Source organism: Nicotiana tabacum, chromosome 20 (genome assembly GCF_000715075.1).
Source record: "Nicotiana tabacum cultivar K326 chromosome 20, ASM71507v2, whole genome shotgun sequence".
Lineage (NCBI taxonomy): Eukaryota > Viridiplantae > Streptophyta > Magnoliopsida > Solanales > Solanaceae > Nicotiana > Nicotiana tabacum.
This window is the reverse complement of record NC_134099.1, coordinates 79,022,161-79,044,146: the sequence shown is the minus strand read 5'-3', so window position 1 is coordinate 79,044,146 and position 21,986 is coordinate 79,022,161. Positions and strand designations below refer to the sequence as shown.

Sequence of the window (21,986 nt, the reverse complement as noted above, 5' to 3'; positions counted from 1 at the left end):
AGCTTTCTGGAAACTAGACATGAAGGGCTACAACTTTAATTTTTAAATCATCGCAAAATGCCTTGTAGATCAAAAGATTTTGGGTCCCGAACTCTGACCAGTGAAATGTTCTTCACCGCGGACCGCACAGAATCTAGTGCGGTCGCAAAGCCCTCACTGCAGTCCGCACAAAATCCAGTGCGGCCATACAAGCCCCTCCGCGACAGCATTCCTTTTTGTGCGGACTGCACTGGTATGTTCAAAGGCCTTCCACTTCTCTGAAACTGCAACATGTATGTTTTTAAGCCTAAGACATCCCGGAACCTACCCGAAACTCACCCGAGCCCTCGGAACTCCAAACCAAGTGAGCATACTAACTCAAAGACATCATATGGACCTACTCGTGTGATCACATCATCAAAATAACATGTAAAATCATGACTTAAACCTCAAAACTCAACATTTTCATCAAGAACTCTAAAAGTTTATAACTCTTCAACCGGAAGTCCAACTCACGAAAAATAAACTCTGTTTTTCACCAAATTTCATAGTTATCTTTCACATACTATAACAAGTTTGTACCAGGCTATGGAACAAAAATACGGGCCCGATAATAATGGTTTCAAACATTAATTCTTTTCTTTATTTCTTAGATAATTTAGTAAAAATATTTCTTTCAAAAATTGATTTCTAAGGCTTGGGACCTCGGAATTCATTTCCGGGCATACGTCCAAGTCCCATATTTTACAGAGGACCTCCCAGAATTGTCGGAACACGGATCCGTGTATGTTTGCTAAAAATGTTGACCAAATTCAACCATAATTAAATTTGTAACTCTAAAATTTCTATTTCTCATATTGTCACATAGAAGGCGTTCCGGATATAGGTCCGGACCATGCACGTAAATCAAGGTGGGGTAAAAGGAGGTTTTTAGGCCTCGAAACACTGAATTCACTTGCAACACAAGTGATGACCTTTTGGGTCATCACAATTTCATGGACTAGGTGCGAGATGTATTTTATGTATTTTTGGTGATGGGCCAATCTGGAGGACTAGAGGCCTAGTTTTGACCACAACTTAGGCTCAATAGCTTCAGTTGTGTGTCACGATCCTAAACCGATGGGCCGCGATGGGTACCCCGTGCCCTTACTCAATCGAATACCAACTTAACGTATCTTTCTCATTACATCAACATGTAAGTGGGATAGAAGGGTTGTATGACGTAACAAGAATAAAATAAGAGAGAATTAACAATCGACATAAAATGACCCAACTTGATATACTGACTTATACATATGGCGTATGGGCCTATAAGGCCAAATAATCACTCGTTGTCACGACCCAACTTTCCCTCTGTTTAGGTATCGTGATGGCACCTAGTCTTAAGAACTAGGTAAGCCTAACAATTGCGGAATAACAACAATACATAATAACATCTAAAATTCTTCTGAAATAAATCCTTTATACAATGAACATCTTCCCAAAACCCGGTAGTACAAGTCATAAGCTCTATAGAGTTTTCGCTACAACTTCTAAACTCAACCGTATGGAAATAGGTATAACAGTGTGAAAATAAAATAGGAAGGTGACTCTGAAGCCTGCGAACACAGCAGCAGATTTTCCTTGAGTCTTCTCGGCAACAATACGCACAGCTACTAGCGAACAATATCTGTATCCGCACAAAAAATGTGCAGAAGTGTAGTATGAGCACACCATAGCGGTGCCCAGTAAGTATCAAGACTAGCCTAGGTGGAATAGTGATGAGGAACAGTCAAGACACCTACTTGTCTAATAAGCAGAACAAGTATAAGTTTAGAAAATAGCCGAACATGATATCTATATAAAGAGTAAGTGATATTTCTAACAATACATAAACTACAATAAGGAAAAGAAACGACAAGTAATAGTGGAAAACCATAATAAAGCTCATAAAAGTGAACAAAGAATACAACCCAAACTCGAAATCACAAATACAGTAAGGGTAAGTCATAACTCGACAACTACGACAGCCTTCACCTTAAGTCTTAACCAACAAGCATTAATCAAATAATCAAACTCTTTCCAAGTGATAAAAAAATGGGTTTGAAATATACTTCCTTCAAATAAGTGCCCTTTTGCAAAAGAGTTTCTTTCAAAAATAATGCTTTCAAATATAATCTTTTCCAAAAACGAAAATCCTCCGAATATAAGTCACAATGTGATAACTCATCTCATAATCATACAATACGGGTGTCAATACCTGAACCCTAACACTTGGCATCCTGAGCCCTCATCACCCCTCATAATCATACTGAAAACTCATGTGCCCAAAGAGTCCTTCCCACATGGGAGGAAAATAAACAAGGGGTGCGTCTATACTCAGAAATCTCAAAGAGCCTCCAACCCGATAAGGGTGATTAACCACGTGTATGCTTGTGCAAGTGTCCTAACATAGTCCGCACCAACTAGTAAGTATAAAGAATGGAATAGAAAGCACCTATAATGTTTACACAGGGATAGAATCAATGAAAACATCAGCTCAGAATACAATGATATAAAAGGGGATCTCCTAAGATATCGTCCCGTAATCTCAAACATAAATATGTATGTTAGGGATCTCTTGGTATCCCGAGGACCTCTTGGTATCCTCAATATATGTGCTGGGGATCTCTTTATATCCCGCACTACAGCCAAAATCAATATATGTGCAGGGGAATCTCCCGGGTGCAGTCCTGTAATCCCTAAAGTAAATACGCAGTGCAGCCAACCGAAGTAATAGTCACAGCACAACAGAAAGCTCGTACATCACCACGATACATATAACAACAGCAAAAATGACAATAATACAAGGTAAGACAAGTAATCAACTTAAGGACTATAAATAACAAGGAAACGGTAGAACCAACTCACAAGGAATAACCACAGAAAAGAATAATGATATAAAGGGAATAGTTTAACATGGGAGAGCTAATGTATAACGACGATCCCACAATATACAAGTCAATAACAAGGAAATCAACGTGAGTCAAGTAGTCTCAAATAAGGGAAAGTCAACAAGGGATATAGGTTATCTAACTCCTTTTTAAGGTTGGACAATTCCGAGGATTTTCGACACTTCAATTAGGGAAAGATGATCTTTATCTTCACTTAAGACTAAACAAAGATTCAGGAAGGATGCTAATGGTTCTCAAATAAGACAAACAGCTACTAAAAGATAGCATGACAATAGCAGAGGCTAAATTCTTCAATTAAATCAAATTGGAGTCAGTTAAGCAATAAGAGTGAATCATAATGCAATTATTTCCAATCAAGCATGTAGATGTGAAACTAGTAAATAGGAAACTCAGACATGTCAAGAACACATTTATACACAGTGAATATAAGGATCTAACAACTCTAAAAGACCAATTTTTCACAGATAAGTCCGAGCATGCGCTCGTCACCTCGCGTACACGAACTGCAATCAATCATAGAAGACTCAAATCTTAAGGGGAAGTCCCCCATACAAGGTTAGGCAAGATACTTACCTCAAAGACGACACACCGATACTCAAAAATGCACTTTTCGGGTGAAAAGATCTCCAGGCGGCTCAAATATAACCAAATTAACTTCGAAGCACAAATAAAACACATAAGAAACTATTCCGGATCCTAAAGTTTCAATCTTTAACAAAATCTAAAAATCGGTCCAAAAGTCGACCCCAGGGCCCACACCTCGGAACCAACAAATTTTAAAAAATCCGAATACCCATTCCAATATGAGTTCAACCATACAAAAATTACCAAATTCCGGTATCATTTCGTCCCTCAAATCATGAAATTTCGTTTTAACAATTTTCTTCAAAAAACAAACATTTTCTCAAACTAAAAACACAATTTAAATGATAAAAACAAAGACTAATTCATGTAATATATTTAAGTCTAAGTGAAGAATACTTACCCAATTGAATTATCTGAAAACTCCACCAAGAATCGCTCAAAACCGAGGTCTGCAAGTCCAAATATGATAAAAATGGTGAAACCCTCGATTTTGGAATATATTCTGTCTGCCCAGATTTTTAAGCACCGCGATCGCGAGAGAGTAGACGCGATCGCGTAGAAGAAATGATTTCTGGCCCAAAGTGTGTTACGCAATCGCAGAAAAACTTATGCGATTGCATAGAAGGAAAATTGTTACGGCCCAACTTTGTGTTATGCAATCGCGTACAGGACATTACGATTGCGAAAGGGAAAAAAATATTGAGGCCTAGAGCTACACTATGCGATAGTGAACCCACCTATGCGAACGCGATGAAGGAAAATATGACAGGTCGACATTGCACTACGCGATCGCAGATATGCCTATGCGATTGCATAGAAGGAAACACCAGATAGCATAACAACAGTTCAAACATAGGGAAAAATGATCTGTGGCCCACCCGGAACACACCTGAGGCCCTGGGACTCCGTCTAAACACATAACCAAGTCACAACCTAACATAGGCTAGCTCAAGGTTACGAATCAAATTAAACAACGCCAAAATAATGATTCAAACCATAAATCGAACTTATGAACTTTCAAATCTTCAAATTTCTAAATTCATGCCGAAAACTGTCAAATCAATCCGGAATGACGCCAAATTTTGCAGACAAGTCCAAAATGACATAATGGAGTTGTTCCAACTCTTGGAATTACATTCCGACCCCGATATCACAAAAGTCAACTATGGGTTAAACTTCTTCATTTTCCTAACTTCCACTTTTTCAACTTTCGCCGAAATGCCTCAATTTACCCTACAGACCTCGAAATCTAAATCCAAACATGCACCTAAGTCAAAAATACCATAAAAAGCTGTTGGAATCAACAAAAATGCATTCTAGGGCCGTTTACTCAAAAGTCCAATTCCAGTCAAATTCTCACCGTAAACTTTCGAAACTAGATTCATTCTTCCAATTTGACTCTGAATCATCTGTTAGCTCAATTCAACCGTTACCACAAGTCGATACACATAATATGAAGTTGTTTAAGACCTTACACCTCAGAACAAAGCTTAAATTCTCAAAACGACCGGCCGGATCGTTACATCCTCCCCCTCTTAAAACAAACGTTCGTCCTCGAACGTGATAAGTTTCGCCTCGAGGTCCTCAAATCACTTAATTCACACTTCCAACATACACCCCGCGGGTGATCCCACGTCACCCCAATCCACATAAACCTGACGACACCATCTCAACTAAAATTTAGCCTTTTCTGCCAATACCAATAAGTCTTAGAGCCATAATTCTCACCTCTCATTCACTTCTAAGAGACCTGATTCTAAATCCATATCTGGTACCAGTCTCGACCAGCTACATCAACTCGTGCCAATACCCATAGGGTACAACCACACAACATGACACATCACACATAGGCCCACAATAACATTTCTAATAACAACATCGTCCGAAATCAAATTCAGCACCGGCCATATACTTCATATTCAATAGGAACCCATTTCAAACCTCCATAACACTGGCGATGATACAATAACCACGAAAACCACATAACTAAACACCCGAATAACTAAATCTCAGCTAATACCAACAGTCACACACCCCACAAGCTAAAACTCAAAAAGCACAGAACGAAAATGACTGAATATGGAAAGGGAAACACATAAGGGAACTATCAAACAAGCCCGGCAAGCACAAATTTTTCAATCAATACTAATCTACAAAAACAATTTAACAAGAAAGAATTAAAGCATATAAAAGAATCACAAGTATCTCATACTGATATAACTCCCACAAGGGTATACTGCCCGGTCTCAACACATCAAATAACATAAAATCACGAAGGTCCCGCCCTCTACTCTAAATCACAAGTAGGGTGTATATCAAAACAGCTAAAACCTTTTACTAGATCAGTTCCGTCAACAAAATTACAACATGTACTGGCCCCCACACCGGTGGAGCATAAAAATCACAGTTTGTAGCCAAAAATACTCAAAAATCACATCAAACCTACCGAAATGGACAACAGGAATTTACTATTAGTCTCATAACTCCCGAAATGACTAAAAACAGATGATAGACACGACTATAACTCATAGAACCTCCCAACAGGGTAACACATAAACAGAGTGCAAATCATGAAACGCACCCATAAGTGGAGCAACAAATAGGGGAACTCACCTCGATAAGTAGAACTGTATGAACTACGGATGGTGCTCCTCTATAACACATCAAATTCATACCTGAATGACATCATCTGGTGCAACAGCCTTAAGCCTACTATATGAAACATATCAACGGGTCGGCCTCTCCCCCTCTTGGGTGCCCTCTACTCACCTGAATACCTTGCTATGACACAACTGTCTGAAATCTGGGGAAATCTCTCAACATGTGGCTAGCATCTCCACACTCAAAGCAACCCCTCTACTGACGTGGCTGTGGGAAATGTGCGGTATGGGTACTCTGAGACCTATGAACACCTGAATCACTGTGAAGCCTGAAGTGCAAACTGAACTTGCTGACCCATGAAACCTCTACCATGTCGCACCCTGCCTCCAGAATAAGTGCCACCAGATCTCTCCAGTCTACGAGGCCTCCTTGCCTCCCTGTTCTCTCTCTCTTGATCTCATATATCCTCTTACTTCCGGTCCCACATGTCCTCTAACTGGCGAGCGATCCCTACAACCTGCTGTGATAAAATATCTGACTCCAACTCTCGAGCCATGCTGAACGAAATATCCTGGATGAGCCCCTCAATGAATCCACAAACTCTCTCTCTAGTTGTAGCGACCAAGGCAGGTGCATGTCTGGCTAAATCGCTGAATCTAACAACATAATCTATTATTGACACGGTGCCCTAACGCGGCTGCTCAAACTCTGCGTGCCATGCATACCGAAGTGACTGAGGTACAAACTCTCTCAAAACATCTCTGGAAACTGAACCCATGTAAGTGAAGCTACATCGGCCAGCTACCCAACTCATGCGTTCACCACCAATGATAAACTGCTCCGTCAAGCTAGAACGTAGTAAAAGCAGCCCCACTCGTCTCTGCAATACCGATAGTGCTGATAATGCAATGGCACTACTCTATGAAACCCATTGTGCTCTCTTAAGCCAGCCCACTGAATGTAGGATGGTCACATTTTCTTGAACCTTGCAAATCTAAGTTGTTCTCCCTTGGATGTTGCTGCCCTGACCATGGGCTGAACTGGGACCATAAATTGTGTCGCCATGACACCTGGTACCTGACTAATAGCAACTCACTACTCTGAGTGTGGTGTAGTTGCGGCACATACTCCTAATCGGCCTCTGCCTCTGCCTCTAGTGATACCTGCTCAGGGAGAAGCGTTATCGATAACTACAGCTCGTGTCCTCACCGTTGGTGAGAGAATGGAATGATAAAAGTTCAAACTCCGGGATCAATAAGCTTGCACGATAGGAATGAAAGAAGTGAGATTGTCCTATTAGTTTCGTAGCCTCTCGAAGATAAGTACAAATGTCTCTGTACCGATCCGCAAGACTCTACTAAACTTGCTTATGACTCGTAGCACCTATGAACCTAAAGCTCTGATAACAACTTGTCACAACCCAACTTTTCTTCCGTTTGGGTATCATGATGGCACCTAGTCTAAAGAACTAGGTAAGCCTAACAATTTCGGAATATCAACAATATATAATAACATCAAAAATTCTTCTAAAATAAACCCTTTATACAATGAACGTCTTCCCAAAACCCGGTAGTACAAGTCATAAGCTCTGTAGAGTTTTCGCTACAACTTCTAAACTCAACCATATGGAAATAGGTATAATAGTATGAAAATAAAATAGGAAGGTGACTCTGAAGCCTGCGAATGCAGCAGCAGGTTTACCTTGAGTCTCCTCAGCAAAAATATGCATAGCTACAAGCGAATAATACCTGGATCTGCACACACAAATAAATGTGCAGAACTGTAGTATGAGGACACCACAACGGTGCCTAGTAAGTATCAAGACTAACCTAGGTGGAGTAGTAATGAGGAACAGTCAAGACATTTACTGGTCTAATAAGCAATACAAGTATAAGTATAGAAAAAAACCGAACATGATATCTACATAAAGATTAAGTGATATTTCTAACAATACAAAAACTACAATAAGGAAAGGAAACAACAAGTAATAGTGGAAAACCATAATAAAACTCATAAAAGTGAACAAATAATACAACCTAAACTCGAAATCACAAATGCAGTAAGGGCAAGTCATAACTCAGCATTTACGGTAGCCTTCACCTTGAGTCTTAACCAGCAAGCATCAATCAAATAATAAAACTCTTTTCAAGTGATAAAAAAAATTGGTTTGAAATATACTTCCTTCAAATAAGTGCCCTTTTGCAAAAGAGTTTCTTTCAAAAATAATGCTTTCAAATATAATATTTTCCAAAAAAGATAACCTTCGAATATAAGTCACCCTGTGACACCTCATCTCATAATCATACAATACGGGTCTCAATACTTGAACCCTAACACTTGGCATCCTGAGCCCTTATCACCCTTCATAATCATACTGACAACTCACGTGCCCAAAGAGTCATTCTCACATGGGAGGAAAATAAACAAGGGATGCGTCTATACTCAGAAATCTCAAAGAGCCTCCTACCCGATAAGGGTGATTAACCACGTTTATGCTTGTGCAAGTGTCCAAACATAGTTCATACCAACTAGTAAGTGTAAGGAATGGAACGGACAACACCTATAATGTTTACACAGGGATAGAATCAATGAAAACATCAGCTCAGAACACAATGATTTAACAGGGGATTTCCCAGGATATCGTCCCGTAGTCCCGAAGGTAAATATGTGTGCTACGGATCTCTTGGTATCTTGAGGATCTCTTGGTATACTCAATATATGTGCTAGGGATCTCTTGGTATCCCGAAGATATCTTGGTATCCCCAAGATATGTGCTAGGGATCTCTTTGTATCCTTAACATATGTGCTGGGGATCTCCTGGTATCCCGCACTACAGCCAAAATCAATATATGTGCAGGGGAATCTCCCGGGTGTAGTCCCGTAGTCCCAAAAGTAAATACGCTGCGCAACCAACCAAAATAATAGTCGCAGCACAACAGAAAGCTCGTAAATCACCATGATACATATAACAACAACAAAAATGTCAATAATACAAGGTAAGACAAGTAATCAACTTAAGGACTGTATATAGGTTATCTAACTCCTTTTTGAGGTTGGACAATTCCGAGGATGTTCGACACTTCAATTAGGGAATGATGATCTTTAGCTTCACTTAAGACTAAACCAAGTTTCAGGAAGGATGCTAATAGTTCTCAAATAAGACAAACAACTACGAAAAGATAGCATGACAATAGGAGAGGCAAAATTCTTCAATTAAATCAAATAGGAGTCAGTTAAGCAATAAGAGTGAATCATGAAAAAATTATTTCCAATCAAGCATGAAGATGTGAAACTAGTAAATAGGAAACTCAGACATGTCAAGAACACATTTATACACAGTGAATATAAGGATCTAACAACTCTAAAAGACCAATTTTTCACAGATAAGTCCGAGCATGCGCTCGTCACCTCGCGTACACGAACTACAATCAATCATAGAAGACTCAAATCCTAAGGGGAAGTCCCCCACACAAGGTTAGGAAAGATACTTACCTCAAAGACGACACACCGATACTAGAAAATGCACTTCTCAGGTGAAAAGATCTCTAGACGGCTCAAATCTAACAAAATTAACTTCAAAGCACAAATAAAACACATATGAAACTATTTTGGATCCTAAAGTTTCAATCTTTAACAAAATCTAAAAATCAGTCCAAAAGTCGACCCCCGGGACAACACCTCGGAACCCAACAAATTTTACAAAATCCGAATACCCATTCCAATATGAGTTCAACCATACAAATATTACCAAATTCCGATACCATTTCGTCCCTCAAATCATGAAATTTCGTTTTAAAAATTTTCTTATAAAAACCAACATTTTCTCTAACTAAAAACGCAATTTAAATGATAAAAACAAAGACTAATTCATGTAATATATTAATGTCTAAGTGAATAATACTTACCCAATCGAATTATCTAAAAAACCCCACCAAGAATCGCTCAAAACCGAGGCCTACAAGTCCAAATATGATAAAAATGATGAAACCCTCGATTTTGGAATATATTCTGTCTGCCAAGATTTTTAAGCACCACGATCGCGAGAGAGTAGACGAGATCACGTAGAAGAAATAGTTGTTGGCCCAAAGTGTGCTACGCGATCGCGGAAGAGCTTATGCGATCGCGTAGAAAGAAAAATGTTACTACCCAATTTTGTGTTATGCGATCGCGTATAGGACATTGCGATCGCGAAAAGGAAAACAATGTTGAGGCCTAGAGCTACACTATGTGATAGCAAACCTACCTATGTGAACGAGATGAAGGAAAATATGACAAGTTGACATTACACTACGCGATCGCGGCTATGCCTATGCGATCGCATAGAAGGAAATGCCAGATAGCAGAACAACAGTTTAAATATAGGGAAAAATGACCCGTGGCCCAACCGAAACACACCCGAGGCCCCCGGGACCTTGTCTAAACACATAAACAAGTCACATAACCTAACACAGACTTGCTCGAGGTTCAAATCACATTAAACAACGCCGAAACAATGATTCAAACCATAAATCGAACTTATGAACTTTCAAATCTTCAAATTTCTAAACTCGTGCCGAAACTTGTCAAATCAATCCGGAATGACGCCAAATTTACAGACAAGTCCAAAATGATATAACGGAGCTGTTCCAACTCTTGGAATCATATTTCGATGCTGATATTGCAAAAGTCAACTGTGGGAACTTCTCCATTTTCCAAGCTTCCACTTTTCCAACTTTCGCCAAAATGCCTCAATTTTTCCTACGGACCTCTAAATCTGAATTTTAATGCGCGCCTAAGTCAAAAATCACCATACAAAGCTGTTGGAATCATCAAAAATTTATTCCGGGGCCGTTTACTCAAAAGTCCAATTCCGGTCAAATTCTCACTGTTTAAACTTCCGAAACTAGATTCCTTCTTCCAATTTGACACTGAATCATCCATCACCTCAATTCAACTATGTCCGCAAGTTGATACACATAATATAAAGTTGTTAGAGACCTTATGCCTCAAAACGAAGCTTAAATTCTCAAAACGATCGGCCGGGTCGTTACACTCGTACACTGAGCATAGGCCGACAAAGCCATACAATCTTTCATATACATGATATGTTTACAAGACTCTAAGAGTACATAAATGTCATAAGGACGAGACATTTCCCCGATATACCAATCAATACATGTCTAAATCATACTAACCAAATAAGTAATTCCGGAACAAATAGAGCGAACCAACATCTTCCGCTGAGCTGATAGCCTACTTGGAATACTCTCAACCTGTTTATTGGATGTGTGGGCATGAAATGCAGCGTCCCCAAGCAAAAGGGATGTCAGTACAAATGATGTACTGAGTATGTAAGGAATGAAAATTCATAAACAATAGACATGATAGAACCATGGAGTAAAAGACTCAACATGTATATCTGAATAGCTATGTGAATCATTTAATATTATAATGTCATTCATATGCATATAAATGTCATATAATGCATGGGTATATGTGTTCATAATATCATCAAGCCTCTGAGGGCATCACATCATATCATCTCGGCTACTATGGGCAAATTATCAATGTATACCAATTGATCAGGTGGTGGTGCATATATAATGCCATAACTTTTTTATATCCCATATACATATAATATACATATACATGCATATATAATGTCATCTGGTCATGGGTAAATGTACATGTATAAATGAATGCAATGCATGAGAAGTACGTCAATAAAATCTCTCGGAATGTCATAAGACCATTATGCCTATGAGTATATCATGAACTGAACTTTTTTAAACTTACATATTTTTTTAGACTCATGAACTGATGATAGAATAGTACGACATATGGGGAATCAGGAACATAAGCATATCTAGAATTTCTATGAATAGAGTCACTTATGGAAATTGTACATTTGCTCGTTTTGTTTATGTCGTATAAATCATGCCAAAAGAAAGAATGGATAGCCTTAACATACCTGAACCGATTCTCTTGACAAATCCTCTAACACACATCTTTTACGAAAACACGTGACAGCGGATCGAAGTAGGGGAGAATCCGTATGATATTTTTGAGAAAGATTGCACCGTACTCCCTTAGAATTGCAAAATCACATTGCTATTATGATAAGAAGTTTCGTATGAATCTCTTGCTGAAGCTATTTACATGAATTGATCATATTCTTGTACTCTCTTTTGTGAATTTGAGACATTTATGGCTTAGCCAAGATTCCTTCTAATGGTGCCATAACTGTTCTCTAAGTTATTATTGTTATCAAAAAGTATTTAAAGAATGACAAAAAATTTGAGAATGTGAAATCAAAGTGATTGGGAAAGAATATAGTGGTCTTGGTTTGTAAGGAAATCTTTACGTCTGTCATGTAAAGATTTGTGAGTCTTAGTTCTTAATGCTAATTTCAACAAGCCTTTTTTTGTTTGCAGCTTCGTTTATCAAATAAAGAATTAAACCAAGGCAGTTATCTAATGGATCTTACATGTAAACAAGGCAATTTATGTCTCATGACTCATCATGCACATTTGTCCCACTTTGGCTTGGCTAACTGCCATGTGATAGCCCCTAAAAGGATTATTATCTACGTAATCCTTATTTAATACCACAATTATTCCCACAATTAATCAATTATCCATATAATTAAGAATTATCTCAAATTACTTAAAATACTACTCACTTTTCAACACACTTTATATACCTTACTATCATGGTCATGTGATACCTTGTGTGACACTAGTCTACAAATACCGGGTATTTTAGTTCGGGCCGTATTTTATCACAAGATATCAAACTTCGATGATGTCACGACCCAAACCAATGGGCCGCGACGGGCACCCGGTACCTTACTCAACCGAGCACCAACGTAACGTATTTCTTTTATTACATTATCATATACACGTGACATACGGGCCTAATAGGCCAACATGATTATGTATAAACTCAAAACATTGGCCGACAAGTCCGTACAATCTTTCACGTACACGACATATATCTACAAGCCTTTAAGAGTACATAATTGTCATAAAGGTCAATATAGAGTCCCGACATACCAAACAATACACGTCTAACTCATACTAACCAATCACGCAACTCCGAAGCAAATGGAGCGCACTGAGCTGATAGCTTACTTGGAGAGCTCTCAACCTGTCTATCTGGACCTACGAGCATGAATCGTAGCATCCCCAGGCAAAAGGTACGTCAGTACGAATAATGTACCGAGTATTTAAGGCACATAAATAAGTACATAAGAAACATGGAAGAAATATAGAGTACATGACTCAACCTGTAAGTCTGAATAAATTTGTAAATCATAAATTACTTTTACCGTCATGCATATGCATATGAATGTCATGTAGTGCATAGGTACATGTTTCATAACATCATCAGCCTCTGAGGGCATCCCATCATATCATATCGGCCACTGTGGGCAAAATCATCATTGTATACCAGCTGATTAGGTGGTGGTGCGTATATAACTCCATAACCTTTCCCATATCCCATATACATATATATACATATATATATGCGTATATAACGCCGTTTGAATCATATTTCAGCCACTGTGGGCAACATCATCTTTGAATCATATTTCAGCCACTGTGGGCAACATCATCATCATATACCAGTTGATCAGGTGATGGTGCGTATATAACGTCGTAACCTTTTCCCATATCCCATATACATATATTTACATATATATGCGTATATAATGTCATCTGTTCATGGGTCAATGCACATGAATGCAATGAATGAAAAGTACGTTAATAAAATCTTTCAGAATTTCGTAAGACCATTTTGTCTTTGAGCAATATCATAAAGTAAACTCTTTTCAACTTTCGTATTTTTCTAAGACCCATGAACAGATGATAAAATATTATGGCACGTGAAAATTCTAGAACATAGATATCTCTAATACATCTATGAATAGAGTCATTAATGGAATTTGTGCATTTGCACGTTTCGTTCGTATCGTATGGATCATGCCAAAGAATAGAGGGGATAGCCTTAACATACCTGTTCCTGGAATTATTTGAACGAACTGCAAAATATGGACGACATTCTGCTTGAAATCTTGAAATCTCGAATGAATTTGTTCTGCCTCCAACGTTTTTGAACTAAATAATGGTTTTAAACTAAAACTTGACTTCAATGTTTTTTTGAAGCTTGGTTAAAGTTTCTATTTTCAAGCTCCTACTTTTAGAAGCTTTAAGGGCTCAATTCGTATTAGACCAAGAAAATGAATTAAAGCTTTAAGGCCAGATGGTCTAAATTGGAGAAGACTTTTACAAGTCTTGCTAAGACTTTAAGTCACGTTAGGTTATTAGGTAGACACCTAGACTTAGGATTAGTGACTCACCTTTCTTGAGTAGTGGCCTTGTGCCACGTTTTATTGGGGTTAATTTTATTAAATTTTATCCACTTATTAGTTAACCGGGTAATGTTTCATTACCTGATAATTAATCCATTACCCACACAATTTAAAATTTATGTTTAGCTTAAAGTATATATATTTTTATGTATATCGCCTCATATATTACTCTTGTTTAGTGAATTTGGGATGTTAAATGCAATGAATTATATTGATTTAAAGTGTTTTTACTTGTAGGAATGATTCGGGAGCAATTTGGGGCAAAACGTGAAAGATTTGAAGCTAAAACGAACAAAATCGGGAAAGGAAGCAGTTGGGCGCCACAGGCAGCACCTGGAGCCACCTATGGCGCTGAAAACAGTAGGCTCAAAAATTGGCGCGCTATGGAGGGCGCCTGGTCCCGGGCTGGGCGCCGGTGACATGAATCGTGTCCTATTTAGCTCGGGACAAGTTTATTTCGGCCCTAGACCTACCCAACTGATATAAAAGCAAGACTAAACCTATTTTTGAGGGGGGAGGGGCCCACTTTGGGGTAGAGATACACACGGGATAGTGAGGAAGCGAAGAATTCTCAGTTTTCTTCATCTTTTTCTAGTATTTCCAATTGATTCAACACTTATGCAATTGTTTGATTACATCATGAGTGGCTAAACACCCATTGTTCTGGGGTTGTGATTTAGCCATGATTATTGTTGTTTTATATTAGCTTGACCTTGATTATAATTCACCAATATATGGTTGTTTCTTCAATTCTGCATTTAATTGCTTAATTGTCTGGCCAGCAGTTAGGTTCTATTTACTATCTATGCTATGCTTGGGAAAGCCGTGTTTAGATTAGAGAAGAATTGAAGAGAGCATGATATTAACCCTTAGGCGGAGCGGATTTGTGGTTAGGATAGGAATATACCTAGTCACCGTGCTTAATTAAATATCGTGATATTAATGCATTCTTAATATATTGATTTCATAGGAATATAGGCGTTAATCTATTTAGAATTGGTGAGTAGTACTTCGGGAGAAGGCTATGAGAGCATTTATCAATTAATTAGCAACCATGAGTGAATTATATGAAAGGGAGAGTTAATTAGAACACAATATGATTGGTGAATCGATCACAACTCTAGAATATTTGTCTTTACTGAATACACAACAATCAACTCGTTACTTGATAACTTAGTTATTATTTAGAATTGTAGTATAATATAATCATATTATTGGACTTTGATTTTAGCTGGATTGAATAACAATTTTAGTGATTTAGTGAGTAGTTTACACAAGTTTTTGGCGCCGTTGCCGAGGACTTGAATATTAAGTACTTGCTAGTTTTTGCTTTAACTGTTTATTTAGTCTAGTCTAACATTACTTGATTGTTGCTCAGATCTCAGGAACTTTGATTGAATGTGTAGGGTCAGAAGCCAGGACCGACTTCAAGGCTTTGATCCTGAACCTTAGAGAACATTTCACAAGAGGTTGAGGGAAGCAAGGGATACGAATAATATTTAGGCACTTGTTCAATTTCCTATGGACATGGCATAGGAGCAATTTATGGCTGTTCAGGAGGTGGCGATGCCCAGCATTGCTAATGTCACCTCCAGTATAGTAAAGCCCAGGATCACTGGGCACTTTGAGATGAAACAGAGCATGATCCCGTTACTTCATGCAAACGGGCAATTTATGGGTCTTCCACACGAGGATCCACAGCAGCATATTCTAAACTTCTTGGAGATTAGTGATACTTATATCACTAACGGGGTCACTCCAGATTATGTGAGGCTCACACTTTTTCCATTCTCTCTGTTGGGCGAGGCTAAGCGATGGCAAAAGGCAAAACCAGCTAACTCTATCACATCATGGAATGATTTGGCAAGAAAATTTCTGGCAAGGTTCTTTCCTTCAGGCAAAACTGCAAAGATCAGAAGTGAGATAGTGGCCTTCAAACAGAAAGCGGGAGAATCTTTATACTCAGCTTGGGAAAGGTTCAAGGGCCTACTCAGAGACTGTCCTCATCACAATAAAACGAATAAAGTGTTAGCTCACACTTTCATAGAAGGGCTACATGCTAAAACAAAGATCGTGGTAGATGATACAGTTGGGGGTCAAGTGTTGGAGAAAAGCTTTGACGAGATATATGCATTATTGAACAAATTCTCCAAGAGCAATCCGAATTGTCAAGGAGAGATGGGCAGACACACAATGCAAAAGTCTGCAGGGGTTCCTGAGTTAGATGTCATCTCAGTATTATCAGCGCAGATTTCTACACTGACCAATCAAGTCAACCAGATGAACTTGAGTATCAACAAGCAACAAGCCCAACCAGTGCAACTAGTTTAAATGTTTTGTAAAGTATGTGGAGAGGGTCACATGAGCAATCTATGCCCAGCAAATCCAGAGTCTGTATATTTTGTGGGTAATGCAAATCGAGGCCAAACAAGTCAGTATGGGGACACTTACAATCTCAACTGGAGGAACCACCCAAACTTCTCTTGGGGTGGAAACCAGGGCACTCAGAATCAATACAGGCCTCAAGCACCTTAACAACAATATAGACCACCTCAGGTTGAACAACAAGCGAGTCCTACAAGTCACCTTGAAGATATGTTGAAAAAAGTGATGGCTGAACAGCAAGCCCTCGCCATAACAGTGAGAAATTTGGAGCATCAAATGGGACAGCTTGCCAGTGCTCAAAACACTAGACCAGCTGGAGCTCTTCCATGTGATACTGAGCCCAATCCTAAAGCTCAAGTCAATGCGGTTACCTTGAGAAATGGAAGAGCACTAGAAGAAGTACCAAAGAAAAAGAAGAATATAGATCATCCTGAAGGAGAATTAGCTCCCAAGCCAGTTGAGGGGAATGAAAAAGATGATAAAGGACCCAAGCCAGTAATTGAGACTAGGCCACCGTCTCCGTTTCCACAAAGACTGCAGAAGCAAAAAGATGATGCCAAGTATAAGAAATTCCTAGATATTTTGAGCCAAGTGAGCGTGAATCTGCCTTTGGTGGAAATTTTGCAGGAAGTGCCTAAGTATGCAAGGTATCTCAGAGATATTGTGGCAAACAAACGAAGACATGCAGAGTTTGAAATAGTTGCACTTACTGAAGAGTGTAGTGCCAGAGTTCAGAGTAAACTTCCTCCTAAGTTGAAGGATCCTGGGAGTTTCACAATTCCTTTGTCTCTTGGAAAACAAGAGGTTGGTAGAGCCTTGTGTGATTTAGGGTCCAGTATAAATTTGATGCCATCCTCTTTGTTCAAGCAACTCGGATTGGGGACGCTTAGACCTACTACAATCACTTTATAGCTAGCATATAGGTCACTAGTCATGCCCGAAGGAATTATTAAGGATGTGTTAGTTCGAGTGGGAACATTTATTCTTCCTGCTGATTTTATTGTTCTTGATTACGAGGCAGATGAGGAAGTGCCCATTATTTTGGGGCGACCATTCTTAGCTACTGGTGGAGAAATTATTGATGTGAGAGCAGAGAAGTTAAAAATGAGAGTTGACGACGAGGAGGTCACTTTTAATGTGTACAAGGCACTTAAGATTCCTAAGCATTATGAGGACTTGTGCATGATTACTATGGTAGAATCGAAGGGGATAAAGCAGAGTTCTTATGTGAATTATAGTGATCCGGATGGGACAACTGAGTTAAATGAGGTTGTGTTTCTAGCTGAGCGTGTAAAGATGATTGAGAAAAGAGCCAGAGATGAAAGAGGAGACCATCTGAGAGCGCGCAAAAAGGCTAGAATTCATGGGAGAAAGAAGAAGAGAAAGCGCCCAACCTGAGCAGAGTAGCAGAGTCGTGCCACGACTATAAATAAGGCGCTTGTTGGGAGGCAACCCAACCTGTGTATCTTTTATCTATTGATTATTTCTTTTTACTGTGTTTTGTGTTGTTTTTTTTTTATTTTTGCAGAGTAGGGGAAGTCTAAGTACCCAAAGTTGAAGTTGAGGAGCATGTTTGATCTTAAGTGTGGGGTCGTCCCAGCCCTAATTGAGGATCATGTCCGAGTTAGGTCTGAGAGGGTCTCAGGGAGTATTTCTCACCCTTGTTTTAATATTTCTCTATGGTCATGCATCGAGCACTATGCATAATATAAGTGTGGGGTAGGGAAACTACTTTCTGGAGTATAATTTTCTTTCTTTTATAACTCGTAGTAGACATAGTCTAGGTTCAAAAAAAAGTTAAAAAAGCTCGGACTGTTCCTGACGATGGATCTTTTGGACAATTTTCTTGAGGGATTAAAGTCCGATTTAAAAACACCAAATTTTTTTTATGTGTCATTTTATTTTCTTAGAATATCTAGGTGGTATTCCTTGGTTTTTCTTTGGGCACCGGTTCTTTTCCAAGGATGTAGCTCGAAACAGGCACTTTTAATTTCTTTTTAGGAGTAATTTAGGAAGGAACTGAGTTGTTCTGAGATACTCACTGGTATGGTTGATGTTGGCACAATAGGCTACGACATACATTCTGTTTTCCCGTGTATTTGGTTTGAATTATAAAGCCTAAGTAAAGTAAATAGCCTGTTTTGTGACACCTTTTCTCAGTTGTCTGACTTGTATGCCGCATAGTGCAATGTTGCTTAAATTTCTCATTTATTTGTGCTTGCTTGACTTGAGAGTTGAACAGAACCATCTTGATTGAGTCATGTGCAACGTGTGTGTGAGGATTCGTGAGTTTCTGTGCTATCCTGTGTAGTCTAGAACTTGCCCCGTGTGTTAATTGAAGCGAAATTGTGAGTTGTTCTAATCTAGGAGATGACGTAGGGATTTTCTTGCTTGATCATAGATGTGCTTGTCACATAAAAGTAAAATTTTCTGTTCCTAGCCCCTTTGAGCCTATAGACCTTTCTTTTGGCACCCACATATAAGCCATACCCCTATTTTGTTCTTAATTTGATATTGATTGAGCCTTTACCTTCTAAGGCACTTAGTCGCTAAAAGAAGCAAGGTGAGATATTGGGGAGTAGCTTTCGAGTGGAAACATGGAAGGGCTCGTTGGTGCACTAAAGTTGAAATCAAAAGTCACTAGCCGGTGAACTTTAATGTATGGAGTGTGTGAAGAAAAAAAAAGAGAGAGAAAGGAAAAGAAAAATTGCAAGAAAAGACAAAAAAGAAAATATGATAGTTCAAATAATGTAGAAAAATACACACCTCCAATTCTTATTGATTTGTGCTAGTGACAAAATAGAGAAGTGCTTAAGTGAAAAGAGGGCTATGTTGTATATGGCAAGTGATTTGGTTGAGAAGAATATGTGCTTGAAGTGTAAATGTATTGTATTAAAGTGCTTAGGAGGGTGAGTTACTATTTCTAAATATATCCTACCCGTCCCTTAGCCTACATTACAACCTAAAAGTCCTAATTGATCCTAGATTTGGCTAGCTTAAATTTGTGGAAATATACACTACGGGCAAGCTTATGGAATGACCACGGGATGCATATGAATTCTTTGTGAGAGTGAGCGAATTTTGTTCAATTGTGTGATGTTCTTAAATTATGTTCAAAAGCATATTTGAATGTGTGGACCAATTTATATTCACTCTCGATTTGTTGGTGAGGGCACATGATCTCATGAATGATTGGTAATGTTGTAAACTTTCTTGTTGGGTAAGTGCATAAATTGATGGTACTTAGTGGTTGCAAGTTGGCTTGTGAGGTTGGGTGGTGACAAATAGGTTATTGGAAATTATTGAATTGAAATATTATACTTGGGCTTGCTTAAACGGGAAGAATGTGAATTTTTGTGTGTTCATGCTTGTGTGGCGGTATTGATCGTAGTCAAGGGTATAGAGTGCAGTTAAAGGTTAAAGTGCTCCTCTATAATTGATACTTGTACGTAGTTGGGGGTTTATTAGATAGTCCTATTGCTCGAGGACGAGCAAGAGCCTAAGTGTGGGGTGTTGACCTTTAGCTTAAAGTATATATATTTTTATGTATATCGCCTCGTATCTTACTCTTGTTTCGTGAATTTGGGATGTTAAATGCAATGAATTATATTGATTTGAAGTGTTTTTACTTGTAGGAATGATTCAGGAGCAATTTGGGGCAAAACGTAAAAATATTTGAAGCTAAAACGAACAAAATCGGGAAAGGAAGCAGTTGGGCGCCACAGGCAGCGCCTGGTGCCACCTGTGGCGCTGAAAACAGTAGGCTCAAAAATTGGGGCGCTATGGAGGGCGCCTGGCGTCGGGCTGGGCGCCGGTGACGCGAATCGTGTCCTATTTTGCCCGGGACAAGTTTATTTCGGCCCTAGACCTACCCAACTGATATAAAAGCAAGACTAAACCTATTTTTGAGGGGGGAGACCCACTCTGGAGTAGAGATACACACGGGATCGTGAGGAAGCGAATAATTCTCAGTTTTCTTCATTTTTTCTAGTATTTCCAATTGATTCAACACTTATGCAATTGTTTGATTATATCATGAGTGGCTAAACACCCATTATTCTGGGTTGTGATTTAGCCATGAATATTGTTGTTTTATATTAGCTTGACCTTGATTATAATTCACCAATATATGATTGTTTCTTCAATTCTGCGTTTAATTTCTTAATTGTCTGGCCAACAAATAGGTTCTATTTACTATCTATGCTATGCTTGGGAAAGTCGTGTTTAGATTAGAGAAAAATTGAAGAGAGCATGATCTTAACCCTTAGGTGGAGCAGATTTGTGGTTAGGATAGGAATATACCTACTCACCATGCTTAATTAAATTTAGTGATCTTAATGCGTTCTTAATAGATTGATTTCATAGGAATATAAGCGTTAATCTATTGAGAATAGGTGAGTAGTACTTCGGGAGAAGGCTATGAGAGCATTTATCGATTAATTAGCAACCATGAGTGAATTATATGAAAGGGAGAGTTAATTAGAACACAATACGATTGGTGAATCGATCACAACTCTGGAATATTTGTCTCTACTGAATACACAACAATCAACTCGTTACTTGATAACTTAGTTATTATTTAGAATTGTAGTATAATATAATTATATTATTGGACTTTGATTTTAGCTGGATTGAATAACAATTTTAGTGATTTAGTGAGTAGTTTATACAAGTCTCTGTGGGTGCGACACTCAACTTTTCATTATATTACTTGTTGACCACGTATACTTGCGTGTGTGTTTGGGAGCAACAAGTTTTTGGCGTCGTTGTCGGGGACTTGAATATTAGCTACTTGCTAGTTTTTGCTTTAATTGTTTATTTCATCGAGGCTAACGTTACTTGATTATTGCTCAGATCTCAGGAACTTTGATTGAATGCGTAGGGTCAGAAGCCAAGACCGACTTCAAGGCTTTGATCCGTGTACCCCTTTATCCTTCATAATACTTATTTATCGCTTGTTATAAATAGCGTAAGTACGTTAACATCAAGATGATCTCATCCCCGATTCTTACATCAGTTAACTGAAAACGAAATTTTAATGTAGAATACTTTAGGGTGCAACATCGTCGTAACTTAATACTGTGAAGTGTGACATCACCATAATATAATACTGCAAGGCACAACATCATCTTAATATGATACTGCGGAAC

The 21,986-nt window shown here is 38.6% G+C and overlaps 1 non-coding gene across 1 annotated transcript; it reads right to left on the bottom strand.

The window, feature by feature from the left end:
- Positions 1-16,359: 16,359 nt before the first annotated feature.
- LOC142174975 (small nucleolar RNA R71) lies at positions 16,360-16,464 on the bottom strand. The gene has a single exon (XR_012704173.1). It is a non-coding gene; the product is annotated as a small nucleolar RNA R71 (small nucleolar RNA).
- Positions 16,465-21,986: the final 5,522 nt, after the last annotated feature.